We start from the raw sequence: 14,277 nt of genomic DNA on the forward strand, positions 1-14,277 counted from the left end.
TGTGTCTTGGCATGGTTTTCTTGTATTTAGTCTGCTTGTAGTTCATTGAGGTTGTGCCTGTGAACTTCTGGTTTTTATCACAGTTGAAATATTTTTGGCCATCTTCTTCGCATTCATTTGTCTCCCCCCTTGCCTTTCTGGCACTGTCATGATCTGTATCATAGAACCCTTGATTTTGCTGTATGGGACACTGAGCTCAGTTACCCCCACCCCCTTCTTCTAACTCCTCCTCCTTTCGTCTGTTTTCACTCTGTGCTTCACTTTACATGGTATCTAGAGCTTTGTCTTCAAGTTCACTGATCTCTTCTGTACTGTCTAATCTGCTGTTAACCTCACCAAGTGTATTTTTCATTTCAGATATAATTTTGTTTCATTTCTAGCTGAGTAATTTGTATACATCTTATTTCTCTTCTCATCATGTTTATACTTTCCTTTACATCCTTGAGCATATGGAGCATATTTACAATGATGCCTTTAATGGCTTTTTCCAGTAATTCCATCATTTCTTACATGCCTATTTCTTTGGCTAAATTTTTTTCCTGACTATGGGATCACATTTTCTGTGCTTTTGTGTATCTGGTTATTTTTTTCCCGGATACTGAGCATTTACATTTTACATTGTTAAGGGCTGAATTTTCTTCTGTTCCCTTGAAGAGTATTGGACTTTACCAGGAAGGAAGTTTAGTTACTTATGGATTAGTTTGATTCTTTCAAATTAATCTAGGGCAGGTCTAGAGTACCCTTTATTGTAGGGATAATTTAACTTTACTTCTAAAGTGTGATCCTTCCCAGGGTTTCTACTCAATGCCTCTCGTATTCAGTGAGTTCTCTCCATTCTAGCTGGAGGATACTTGAACAATTTCCAGTTCTGTGTGAGCATCCCAATAATTTTTCTTTTCTCTAAAGTCATCTGTTAAATATGTATGTTTATGAGGTCTGTGGATTTATATTATGCATTTTATATGTATCAAGTACTCATGATGGTGGAGGAAACAGACGTGTAACAGGTAACTGAAAAAGAAATAGTGTTCTTGTCCAGCCCCGTAGGGTTTCACCATGTGCTTCAGGGGATTGGCAACCAGCCGAAGACACCGACACAGATTGCTGGAGTTCTTTCTCTTAATGTCTTCCTCCTCTCTGGTAGTCAGTCCCACAAATTTCAGCTGCCCTGCCCTCCCCAAACCCCATCTCTGTTTCAATAGCTCAGCAAGACCACTGGATTCCCTGAGACTCCCCTCCCTATCCTGCAGTTTGAGAACTATCTCCAGATAGAAAGCTACCCTGTTCTGTGCTGCCTGCGGTTGAATGTCTGAAAGTAGCTGTTCCCTATGTGCTGTACAATTTTCTCCTATTTACAGAGGGAGGATAATTCCAGGCCACCTTACTTCTTTGTAGACAGAAGTGGATGTTGATTTTTCTGATTATAAAAATAATATAACCCAAACACTCCTGGGCCACAGTGGCCTGAAGTCACACTTAATGTGTCACTAACCCGAGTCATGTAGCTTCTCACTTCTGCTGAAATTCCTGCCCTCCTGCCGCCTGCACAGTGATTCTCATCCACGCAACATAAAATCCAGTGTCCTCTCACCTGCCATGCAGGAGACCCGGGTTCAATTCCCGGTCCATACACTTCCCAAAAAACAATCTAGCAAAACAACAAAGAACAAACAAACAGAACTTCAACAAATGGTGCTGCAAAAACGGGAGCTCACATGGAAAAATAACGCAATGTGGGCCCACCGTACAACATACCAAAAAAATCCAGTGTCCTTACTACAGCCAACACCAACTGCCATACACGGAAGCCTGACCATACGGCACCCACCAGCCCTCGTCAAACCATCAGTTAGAGCTTTGTGAATGACCCCAGGTGAGAAGAGCAGAAGAATCACACAGACCGCCAACCTATAGGCATATGAGAAAGAATAAAGTTTTGCTTTAATCTGCTAAATTTGGGGGTTCTTTGTTATGCAGCAACAGATAACTGATACACTTACCATGGCCTACAATCCCTTTGTGATCTGACTCACTGCTACCTCCCTCCACTGATCCTCTCACTCTGCCCTGGCCCCACTGCCCGACTTGCTGTTCCTCATACAGGCCTGGCGCTGTCTGGAACACTCTCCACAAATAACCACAACACTCATTTGTAGAGACCCAACCTGGCACTCGTTATCCCTGTTATCCCACCCTTCTATTCTCCACAGCACTTTTCACCACCTGACATACTATGCCTTGATTTGCTTTGTCTATCTAGTAATTTTTTATTTGATGCTGGGTATGGTGAATTTTATTATTTATTTTTGTTACAAAACCTTTTATTATACCCTCCCAATGTACGTTTCTGTAAAATTATTTTAGAATCCGTTAAATCACTGTGTATTTTAACTGTGACACAGAAATGGAAGCAAACTCAGAGGACTCACATGATATAAATCTGTTGAATAAGTAATCAATACATTTATCAAATTTAAATTTCAAAGCTGTGTTTCTATTCAAGAACATACATTCTCCTTTCAGCCACAGACCAGCTTTCTGAGGCCTAAGGACTAAGACCATCTCATTCCCTTTTTGTAGACTGAGACCGGAGTCTGAGGGATTAAGTAGTTTCGCCTAAAGACGTTTACTCAGGTAATTGTCGGGCTTTCAATTCTCTGTTTTGTCAGTGAGAAACCTAATTATGCATATTAGTTAAGATTCTTTTAGTTGCAAGTGACAGATACACAATTAGAAAAAGCTTAAGCAAAAAGTGAAATTTTTAGATGATGACTACGGACAGGATACAGCTGCTTTTATTTACATCCAAGACCAGAGACGCAAATGCCATCAAGGTTCTGTTTCTCATTTTTGTTTCTGTTGTGCAAAAATGGTTATAATTGTTTTTGATATATATACGCATTTACTTAGATTAGATGCATTTTTAGACACTATGAACAAATCAATGAAGTTAGAAAATTTAATTTTATGGATTTAGACAGTGGTTTCCAAATCTGATTGTTGTCCTAGAATCACTTAGAAAGCTTAAAATGAAGATGTATTTCCAAGACCCACCCATAAAGATTCTGATCAATAGGTAAAGCAAAGTGGAATCTTTTTTAAAAAAATTTTTATTAATAAAACCAATCAACATACAATATGAACATTCTTTTTTATCACATAATTGTATATTCATCATCATGATCATTTCTTAGAACATTTGCATCAATTCAGAAAAAGAAAAAGAAAACAAAAAAATGCATACATGCCATACCACTTGCCCTACCTTTCATTGATCACTAGCATTTCAATCTACTAAATTTATTTTAACATTTGTTCCTCCTATTATTTATTTATTTTTAATCCATATGTTTTACTCATCTGTCCTTACTGTAGATAAAAGGAGCATCAAACACAAGGTTTTCACAGTCACACAGTCACATTGTGAAAACTATATCATTATACAATCATCTTCAAGAAACATGGCTATTGGAACACAGCTCTACATTTTCAGGCAGTTCCCTCCAGCCTCTCTGTTATGCCTTAACTAAAAAGGTGATATCTATTTAATGCATAAGAATAACTTCCAGGATAACCTCTTGAATCTGTTTGGAATCTCTCAGCCATTGACATGTTATTTTGTCTCATTTCACCCTTCCCCCTTTTGGTTGAGGTTTTCTCAGTTCCTTAATGCTGAGTTCCAGCTCATTTTTAGGATTTCCGTCCCACGTTGCCAGGAAGGTCCACACCCCTGGGAGTCATGTCCCATGTAGAGAGGGGGAGGGCAGTGAGTTTGCTTGTTGTATTGACTGAGAGAGAGAGGCCACATCTGAGCAACAAAAGAGGTTCTCTTAGGCCTGATTTTAAGCAGGCTTAGCCTATCCTTTGCAGGGTTAAGTTTCATATGAACAAACCCCAAGACTGGGGGCTCAGCCTATTGCTTTGTTTGTCCCCAGGGCATGGTGGATTTTATATTGAATGTCTTCCCCACTAGTCACGGAACTCCATGTGGGCAGAGACTGCATCTGTCTTCTACACAGCTCTGTCCTGATGCCTGATCCCAATAAGGTACTCAATAAATACTTGATGAATAAGTAACTACCCAGTCCTCACTTGCTCAGAAGCCCCACCTGGCGACCTCCCTCCCCCATTTCAAGATCCTTCCCTGCCCTCGAAGTCCACGTAGTCCACATGGCGTCGAGGCACTCAGAACCATTCCAACTCAATCCTCACACCACACACCTCCTTGTGCTTCTGGTCACTTCACTCTAACCACTGCCCTCACCACTGACATGTCCCTGTCCTTCCCTCAAGACCACTGCTGCTGGCTCCACCAGGAAGTGAGTAGAAAATCAGCACCTTAAGGGCTCTGTAGCAGTTAGTTGGGCACTAAGATGTCAGAACTCTTAGCTTTTCAGGTATGCAGCTCCTCTCCACCTGGGCTTGGGGTACTGCCAAATTGGCTGGGCTGTCCATGGCTTCAAGCAGCAGCTCCTAGCTGCCCCTGGAACCACCTTGCCGTTTAGCTCTCAGACCCCATTGCAGGGGTTAGTCCCTGAGGCTAGCTCTGCCATCTTTCAGGGTAGATTCTGTCCTTAGGGGACCCGAGATCCCCACCACCCTGCCTATGAGGCTTCCAGGCCATTGCTTCCACAAGGCTAGATATGTCCGAGTGCAGGTCACTGGCCACATTGGAGATGTCTTTCCAGGAATGTTCGTAGCCCTCAAGTCAATCGGGAAATGCAAGTTAGGTGCAGATAGAGGAGGGACTGGCATCTCACACCCGTTGTTTATCTGGGCTCAGCCAGAGTGTCCTCATAGAGTAATCTTGAAAATTAAAGAAACCGTGGAAAACAATAAGGAAAAAATTCATTTTTAATACATCTTAACCAAAATATTATTTTGATATGATTCCCGCTAGTTGTTTCCCCATATGCATGTTTGTTTTCATGTATATGATGTAATTTGTTTACATTGTATACCTGCATATTTGTTTCATTTTCTCAGTTACTATAGTCGTATGATTAATTTTCCACCTTGTTGATGGGCTTCATCCCCAGATTCACAGAATTTTCAGCTGGCAGGATATAAAAACAAAGACGCAGTCCTGGCTTTCAAGAAACTTGCACCCAAGTTCAATAGACAAGATTTACGCACAAGAAGAAACGTGTGTATAATTCATGATAATAATGTCAGTATCGTTATTGCCAAACTGTACGGTGCATGCTGAAAGACTTGTAAGATTGTTGAGAAGAGATGACTGTGGGGGTAGGAGAGTAGGAGAAAGCTTTAGAGAGGAGACAGGCCTTAATCAGTGCTCTCAAGGAAAGGGGAAGCAGAGAGATCGATGTGTTTTGAGCACCTACTATGAGAGTCAGACGCTGAGTACACTTATTTATTGAGACACTTATAGATTGAGAAACACTTGGGCACAGGGCTATCAAGGGACTTGAGAGATGCCAGAAGCTGGCCCAGCAGCTACGCAGTGTGCAGACACTGAAACTGTTGTTTCCTGTGTGGTCTCCCCATCCCATCCCATCTTTGGAACCACGGCTAAGACAGGACTCTGCAGAACTAAAACCCAGCACTGAATACAGAGCACTTCCTCTCTCCCCCCTTCCTCCCTCCTTCTTCCTCCTCCCTCTCCTTTCTTTCCCCTCCGTATGTATTTTGGGTGAGTGCTAGTTGGTGCAGGCGCCGTGCTATGCTGTGGGGGGTGTGGTGGGAAACAGGCGGGACCAGGTCCCTGCCCTCCTGGAGATAACATTCTAGTGGGGTCGGGTGGGAACAGACTATAAGACCATGAACAAATAAATGGACAAAATAACGTCAAATGGTGATCTGGGCTTGGAGAAAGTAAGATACGGCAGATGTGATGGAGAGGATCAGGGGTAGGTGGGGTGGAGGCTTGCCCTACAGGAACATCTGAACTGCAACCAGAAAGGGCTGGAAAGCCTGCGTGTGAGTACTGGACTGGTCCAAGATGTCCATGGCAGACAAGAAGTGCATGCAAAGGTCCTGGGGAAAGGAAGGCCTTGGCCCATCTGGAATGACCAGTATAATTAGGGCAAGGCAGAGGGTGGGAGATGAGGTCACGCTGGCCTTGTGCCCGTGGCCAGGTTTTGGGTTTTATTCTATATGTTACGAGAATTCACAGGAGGATTGCAAAGAAGGAAGAGACAAGATTTGGTTTGTGTTTTGAAAGACCCCTCTGACATTGAGTGGTGGGGGGTTGGGGTGGAGCAAGAGAGGAATTAAGGATAACGGTTAGAGGTCTGAGAGATGACGGAGCCTGGACTGGGCGGTGGCAGTGGAGGTGGCGAGAGGGGGCATATTTGGGGGACATGGTGAGCCAAGGAATCTAGACTTGCTATGGCATTGGATCTGCAGAGGGGATGATTTCTAGGTTTTAGCCTGAGTCACAAGGTAGACATGGTGCCATCCTGAGATGGGAAAACTCGAGGGGAGAGCCAGGCTATAGGCTATCAATAAGCCAGGGCCACATTTTAACCACTTTCAAGTGTACAATTCTGCAGTATCAATTGCATTCACAGTATCGTGCTACCATCATCAATACCCATTACCCCAGCTTCTCATCAACTCAAACAGAAACCACACCCATTGAACAATAATTTCCCCTTCTTACCCCCAGCTCCCAAGAACCTGTAATCCACTGTCTCTTCTCTACGAACTTGCTTATTCTAGTTATTTCACAGAAGTGAGATAATACAGCACCTGTCTTTGCGAATGACTTATTTCATGCAACATGATGTCTTCAAGATTCATCCATGTTATATGTAGTATGTATCAGAGGTTCATTCTTTTTTATAGCAAAATAATATTCCACCATATATATTACATTTTGTTTATCCAGTGGACACCTGGCTTGTTTCCACCTTTTGGTTATCCTGAATAAAGCTGCTATTGAACATTGGTGCACACACAAAAAAAGCCAGGGCCAGCTCAGGTTGGGGTGCTTTGATGAGGCGCCATTTGTGTTCTCCGAGGAAGTCTCCAGGATGTCTCCACGAGCACTCCTGACTCTGGCAGGAATCTAAAGCTGCCTAAAATCCCAAATGAGAAAGCGCTAACCCTTAGAGCTGGGAAAAAAAAAAAGAAGATGTGGGCTGCGCCCTGAGTGTTGAGGGTTGATCTTGTGGTCTGGGCAGGAAACTGGGCACCTACATCCCTGAGTCCTCCTCCCATATTTGGTGTCATTTAACCAGAGAAGGATTTGAGCTGCCTGGAGTCATGGGGTGGGGGACCCTTGTGAAGCCCGGGCCCCATCCGCTGACCAGGTCTCCCCTCCAAGAAAACAGCAGCTGTCAGGCCTCCTCCCATTCTTGCCAAGAAAACCCAGAGTAAAAAGAGCTCGTTGGGGTGCACCAGACCTTACCTCTTCCCATGACCCCCTTGAGCCTCCCGGAGCCTGGTAGGGTGGGTGGGCTGTGTAACTGCTGGGACTGAAAGCCAGCCCTGGGCTCGGGTCTGAGAGACTCTAGACTCAGCCATTTGCCTCCTGCTTCCTCATTGGTGCAGCAACCTAGAAGTCAGACCCACCAGCCAGGATCAAGATGGGGACGGAGGAAGTAACAGATGTATCAACCACCTAGAATATCATAAATCCTCAGTCAGTACTGTTTCTAAAAATGAGGATACTGAACACGTTAGCTGTTTCAGTCTGCCAAAGCTGCCAGAATGCAACACGCCAGAGATGGGTTGGCTTTTAATAAAAGGGGATTTATTTCATTAGTTCTTCAGAGGAAAGGCAGCTAACTTTCACCTGAGGTTCTTTCTTACATGGGAAGGCACAGGGTGATCTCTGCTGGCCTTCTCTCCAGGCCTCTGGGTTCCAACTGCTTTCCCCGGGGTGATTCTTTTCTGCATCTCCAAAGGCCTGGGCTGAGCTGCAAGTGCTGAGATGAGGTATGCTGAGCTGCTTGGGCTGTGCTACATTGAGCTCTTTCATTTAAGCACCAGCCAATTAAATCAAACATCATTCATTGCAGCAGGCATGCCTCCTAGCTGACTGCAGATGTAATCAGTGACAGATGAGGTTCACATACCATTGGCTCATGACCACAGCAACAGAACTAGGCACCTTCACCTGGCCAAGTTGACACCTGAACCTAACTACCACATCAGCCTTCTCCATGCCAATGCAGTCAGCAAACCCCAGACTGTGGAGAAACTGCAGAAAAAAACCCCTGGTTTCTTAGCAAATGGAGAGCAAGGAGAAAAGAGATGAACAGGAACCTAAAGATTAAAGGAGACTTAAAAGACATATCAGCTAATCACAATGTGTGCTCCTTACTTGGCTCCCCATCCGAAAAGCTGGGAGGGAAAGCAACATTTATAAGACACTAGAAATATGAATACTAGATGGACAGTGGATGCTATTAAGGAATTAGCACTAATTTTTTAAGTTGTATGAAGGTATCGTGGTTGTGCTCTTTTAAAAAAGTCCTTATCTTTAAGAGATTCATGCTGAAATCTTTAGAGATAAATCGTATGACACTGTTTGCTTCAGAACTGTGAAGGGAGCAGATGGTAGGTAATAGGTGGGTTGTTTGGCACTGGGTGGATATGTAAGTGGGTATTCATTATAATATTCTAATAATTTTTGTGTATTTGCAAAATTTTTCATTAAAAAATTATCTGTCTGAATGAAGCTGAATGTGAGAATGATGGAGGAGGGCTGGGGACACAAATGAAATCAGAAAGAAAGATAGACGATAAAAGACTGAGATGGTATAATCTAGGAATGCTTAGAGTGTACAATGATAGTGACTAAATGTACAAATTAAAAAAACGTTTTTGCATGAGGAAGAACATAGGAATGTCATTATTGCAGGGTGTTGGAAATAGATGGTAATTAATATTTTAAAATTGTAACTTATGTGTGAGACTAAAGCGAAAAATGTTTATCTGGTATAAAATTTATATTTTGACTAGTGCATTTCCTAATATAACTTATGTAGACAGCTTAATTGAACACCATAAGTGCATGGAATCTTGAATAGGGCATGAGATTTTGTTGGTTTGTCCAGAGTGATGCCCTGATAAATCCCAGAGTGTTTTGAACAGTGAATAAAAAAGTATTTGCAAAGTCCCTTTGGGGAATAGTGAGAAAGGGGGAAAATTCAACTTCCCCAAGTTGAATTCTTGATATTCTCACAAGCAATGTGGACAACCAAATCAATAGGCTGAGCCCCCAATCTTGGGGTTTGTTCATATGAAACTTAACCCCACAAAGGATAGGCCTAAAATTAGGCCTAAGAGTCACCCCCAAGAGAACCTCTCTTGTTGCTCAGATGTGGCCCCTCTCTCCAGCCAACACAGCAAGCAAACTCACCACCCTCCCCCTGTCTACGTGGGACATGACTCCCAGGGGTGTGGACCTTCCTGGCAATGTGGGACAGAAATCCTAGAATGAGCTGAGACTCAGCATCAAGGGATTGAGAAAACCTTCTCAACCAAAAGGGGGGAAGAATGAAGAGACAAAATAAAGTGTCAATGACTGAGAGATTCCAAACAGAGTCCAGAGGTTATCCTGGAGATTATTCTTACGCATTAAGTAGATATCACCTTATTATTCAAGATGTAATGGAGAGGCTGGAGGGAACTGAAAATGCAGAGCTGTGTTCCAGTCTCTTGAAGATGATTGTATAATGATATAGTTTTCTCTACAATGTGACTGTGTGATTGTGAAAACCTTGTGTCTGATGCTCCTTTTATCTACCTTATCAATAGATGAATAAAACATATGGAATAAAAATAAATAATAAGGGGAACAAATGTTAAAATAAATTTAGATTGAAATGCTAGTGATCAATGAAAGGGAGGGGTAAGGGGTATGGTATGTATGAATTTTTTTCTGTTGTCTTTTTATTTCTTTTTCTGAATTGATGCAAATGTTCTAAGAAATGATCATGATGATGAATATGCAACTATGTGATGATATTGTGAATTACTGATTATATATGTAGAACAGAATGATCATAAGTTAAAATGTGTTTGTTGCTATATATTTTTTTATTAAAAATTTTTTTTAAATGATAATGTAAAAAAATTGTGTGGTTTTTTAAGGTGGAATTGAAGTTCAGAGAGAGAAAGTAACTGGTCTGTATTAGTTAGAGTTCTCTAGAGAAACAGAATCAACAGGGAACACTTGCAAATATAAAATTTATAAAAGTGTCTCACGTGACCGCGGGAATGCAGAGTCCAAAATCCGCAGGGCAGGCTGTGAAGCCGACGACTCCGATGGAGGGTCTGGATGAACTCCACAGGAGAGGCTCGCCAGCCAAGCAGGAAATAGAGCCAGTCTCTTCTGAATCCTCCTTTAAAAGCTTCCAGTGATTAGATTAAGCATCACTCATTGCAGAAGACACTCCCCTGTGGCTGATTACAAACGGAATCCTCTGTGGATGCAACTGATGTGATCATGATCTAAGTCTATGAAATGTCCTCATTGCAAGAGACAGGCCAGCACCTGCCCAACCAGACAAACAGGTACCACCACTTGGCCAAGCTGGACATGAACCTGACCATGACACTGGTCCAAGGTCAGACACGAATGAGAGTTGGGCTTCAACTTCAGTTCCCACATCCCTGGCTCTTTCAGTGTATCCTCATGGCCTGTTCTGCAGAGGCTAGACAGATCCTATGACTTTCCAGGGGCAAGACCCGCCCTCCATACTCGTCTTTGTCCTTCTCCATGTCTGGCTGTGTCAACTCATCCTTCTTCCAGAGGATTCCCTGAGCCTTGCCACAGACCCCTCCACCTCCACCCTTGCTTCTCCATGCATAGTTCTTCCCGTGGAGTCACCCCTCCGCACGCCATCTGCCTTTCCTCTGACCAGGAGCTCCTGAGGGTGGGAATCGCGGACCTCATCTCTGCCATTCCCACCTGGTGCCCAACTCACATGATCAGGATTTGCCTTGCTCATCAGTATTTGCTGTCCTTGGCACACAGCTGATGCACAACAAGTATTTACTGAATGGACGGAGCATCCATGCATATTCATTCCTTCTACCATCTATTTCTTCTTTCTATGCTGTGCACACTCCCATCCACTCATTCATTCATTGTTACCTGAAAAAGTCAGTGGGCTCCCCAGCCAGCATCCTGAAAGAAGGGAGAACTCAGCTACGGTCCTTCCTTCTCACCACAAAGTGGAGATGTATATCTACCCATGAGATCGCCTGTTCCACATCTCTGCACTTGCATGGTCAGCCCCATGCAATCTCACAGCTGTGCCCCAGCACCATGCCCAGCACATGGTGACACTCAGCAAGTGTTTGCTGAATGGCTGAATGGATGGAAGCCTGGAGGAGAGCGGGGGTGACAGTGCTCACCCCCATATGGACCAGAACAGCAGGCCTGCCTGAGGAAGAGACCTGGTGCCCCAGAGCTTCCCCACCCAATGTTCCTGGACATCTGTCCTCACTCTGGGCCCTCTCAGTCCCCAGCAGCCTGTCCCACCTGCAGGGACCACATGCGGCAGATTCCAGGACTGTGCACAGCTGCTCTCAGGTCTGAGCATGGCTTGCCCCACGAACATGCCTACAAGGGAAAAGGCATCCCTTGGCGTGAGCCATTTAGCCTGTGTGAATGTGATTTTTTGTTTTAAAGCCACAACTTGGCAATCAGGTGCATTTTTTTAATGATTAAAAAAAATTAACAACAAACAAACAAAACAATAAGATATCATTCCATTCTACATATATAATCAGTAATTCTTAATGTCATCACATAGTTGCATATTCATCATTTCTTAGAACATTTGCATCGATTTAGAAAAAGAAATAAAAAGACAACAGAAAAAGAAATAAAACGATAATAGAGAAAAAAAAGTTATACGTACCATACCCCTTACCCCTCGCTTTCATTTACCACTAGCATTTCAAACTAAATTTATTTTAACATTTATTCCCCCTATTATTTATTTTTATTCCATATGTTCTACTTGCCTGTTGATATGGTAGATAAAAGGAGCATCAGACACAAGGTTTTCACATTCACAGAGTCTCATTGTGAAAGCTATATCATTGTACAATCATCATCAAGAAACATGGCTACTGGAACACAGCTCTACATTTTCAGGCAGTTCCCTCCAGCCTCTCCACTACATCTTGAACAACAAGGTGATATCTACTTAATGTGTAAGAATAACCTCCAGGATAACCTCTCGATTCTGTGTGGAATCTCTCAGCCATTGACACTTTGCCTCATTTCACTCTTCCCCCTTTTGGTCGAGAAGGTTCTCTCAATCCCTTGATGTTAATTCTCAGCTCATTCTAGGGTTTTTCTCAGTCCCTTGATGCTGAGTCTCAGCTCATTCCAGGATCTCTGTCCCATGTTTCCAGGAAGGTCCACACCCCTGGGAGTCATGTCCCACGTAAAGAGGGGTAGGGTGGTGAGACTGCTCGTTGTGTTGGCTGGAGAGAGAGGCCACATCTGAGCAACAAAAGAGGCTCTCTTGGGGGTGACTCTTAGGCCTAAATTTTAAGTAGACTTGACCTAACCTTTGTGGGGTTAAGTTTCATACGAACAAACCCCGAGACTGGGGGCTCAGCCTATAGCTTTGGTTGTCCACACTGCTTATGAGAATATCAAGAATTCAACTTGGGGAAGTTAAATTTCTCCCTGTTCTCACCATTCCCCGAAGGGGGCTTGCAAATACTTTTCCAATCACTGATCAGATCACTCTGGGATTCATCGGGACACCACTCTGGACAAACCAACAAAATCTCATGTGCTACCTGAGATTCCAAGTACTTATGGTGTTCAATCAAACTATCTGTATAAGTTATATTAGGAAATGCACTAGTCAAAATATAAATTTTGTAACAAATAAACATTTTTTGCTTTAGTCTCACACATAAGGTGATATTTTAAAATATTAATTACCATCTATTTTCAGCACCCTGCAATAATGACATTCCTTTATTCTTCCTCATGCAAAAACATTTTTAAAATTTTGTACATTGTACATTTCACTATTGTTATACACTCTAGGCATTCCTAGATTATACCATCTCAATCTTTAACATCTATCTTTCTTTCTGATTTCATTTATGTCCCCAGCCCTCCTCCCTCTATCATTCTCACATGCAACTTCATTCAGCGTTTTAACATAATTATATTACAGTTAGGTAGTATTGTGCTGTCCATTTCTGAGTTTTTGTATCCAGTCCTGTTGCACAGTCAGTATCCCTTCAGCTCCAATTACCCAATATCTTACCCTATTTCTATCTCCTGATGGTCTCTGTTAAGAACAAATTATTCCAAGTTTATTCACTAATGTCAGTTCATATCAGTGAGACCATACAGTATTTGTCCTTTAGTTTTTGGCTAGTCTCACTCAGCATAATGTTCTCAAGGTCCATCCATGTTGTTACATACTTCAAAAGTTTATTCTGTCTTAAAGCTGCATAATATTCCATCGTATGTATATACCACAGTCTGTTTAGCCACTCATCTGTTGAAGGACATTTTGGCTGTTTCCATCTCTTTGCAATTGTAAATAATGCTGCTATAAACATTGGTGTGCAAGTGTCCATTTGTGTCTTTGCCCTTAAGTCCTCTGAGTAAATACCTGGCAGTGGTATTGCTGGGTCGTATGGCAATTCTATATTCAGCTTTTTGAGGAACCGCCAAACTGCCTTCCACAGCGGTTGCACCATTTGACATTCCCACCAACAGTGAATAAGTGTGCCTCTTTCTCCGCATCCTCTCCAGCAATCAGGTGCATTTTATTTACCAGTAGCTGCTGCTTCAGACCTGATGAGCCCTTAGCTCCGACAGGGCCACCTTCTCAGCCTTCAAGATCAAGGACCACTGCCTGGAGCATACTCTATGCCCATCTCCCCTGCAGACTCTGGGCATCCCAGGAGCAGTGACTGGGTCAGCTTTGCTCACAACTGCATTACCTGGCAAAATCAGCACAGGGCTAGGCAGATGAGAGGCTCACAATGAATGTGTATTGAATGAATGAATGAATGAATGATCCCATCACACCTTAGTTAACATTTTGTCACTGCTTCTCAGTCTCCCACCTCCTTCTTCACACCAACTCCTGGCTGGGCGATGGGGGGTGTTCCCCTTGGCTGGGGGTTGATTCTGAGAGTGACCAGGCCAGGCCAGGCCAAGCAAGGACCTTCCAGAGGCTGAGGCTCGGGAGACCAGGAGGGTTCCAAGCTGCCAGCTAGCCAGGCTCCTCCTTCCAGGTCCCTCTTGCCTCCTTAGAAGATCCAAAATATTGCTGTCCAAGGGCAAGACAGGTTGTTTTTCTG

The sequence above is a fragment of the Tamandua tetradactyla genome, chromosome 2, assembly GCF_023851605.1.
Source record: "Tamandua tetradactyla isolate mTamTet1 chromosome 2, mTamTet1.pri, whole genome shotgun sequence".
In the NCBI taxonomy this organism is placed as follows: domain Eukaryota; kingdom Metazoa; phylum Chordata; class Mammalia; order Pilosa; family Myrmecophagidae; genus Tamandua; species Tamandua tetradactyla.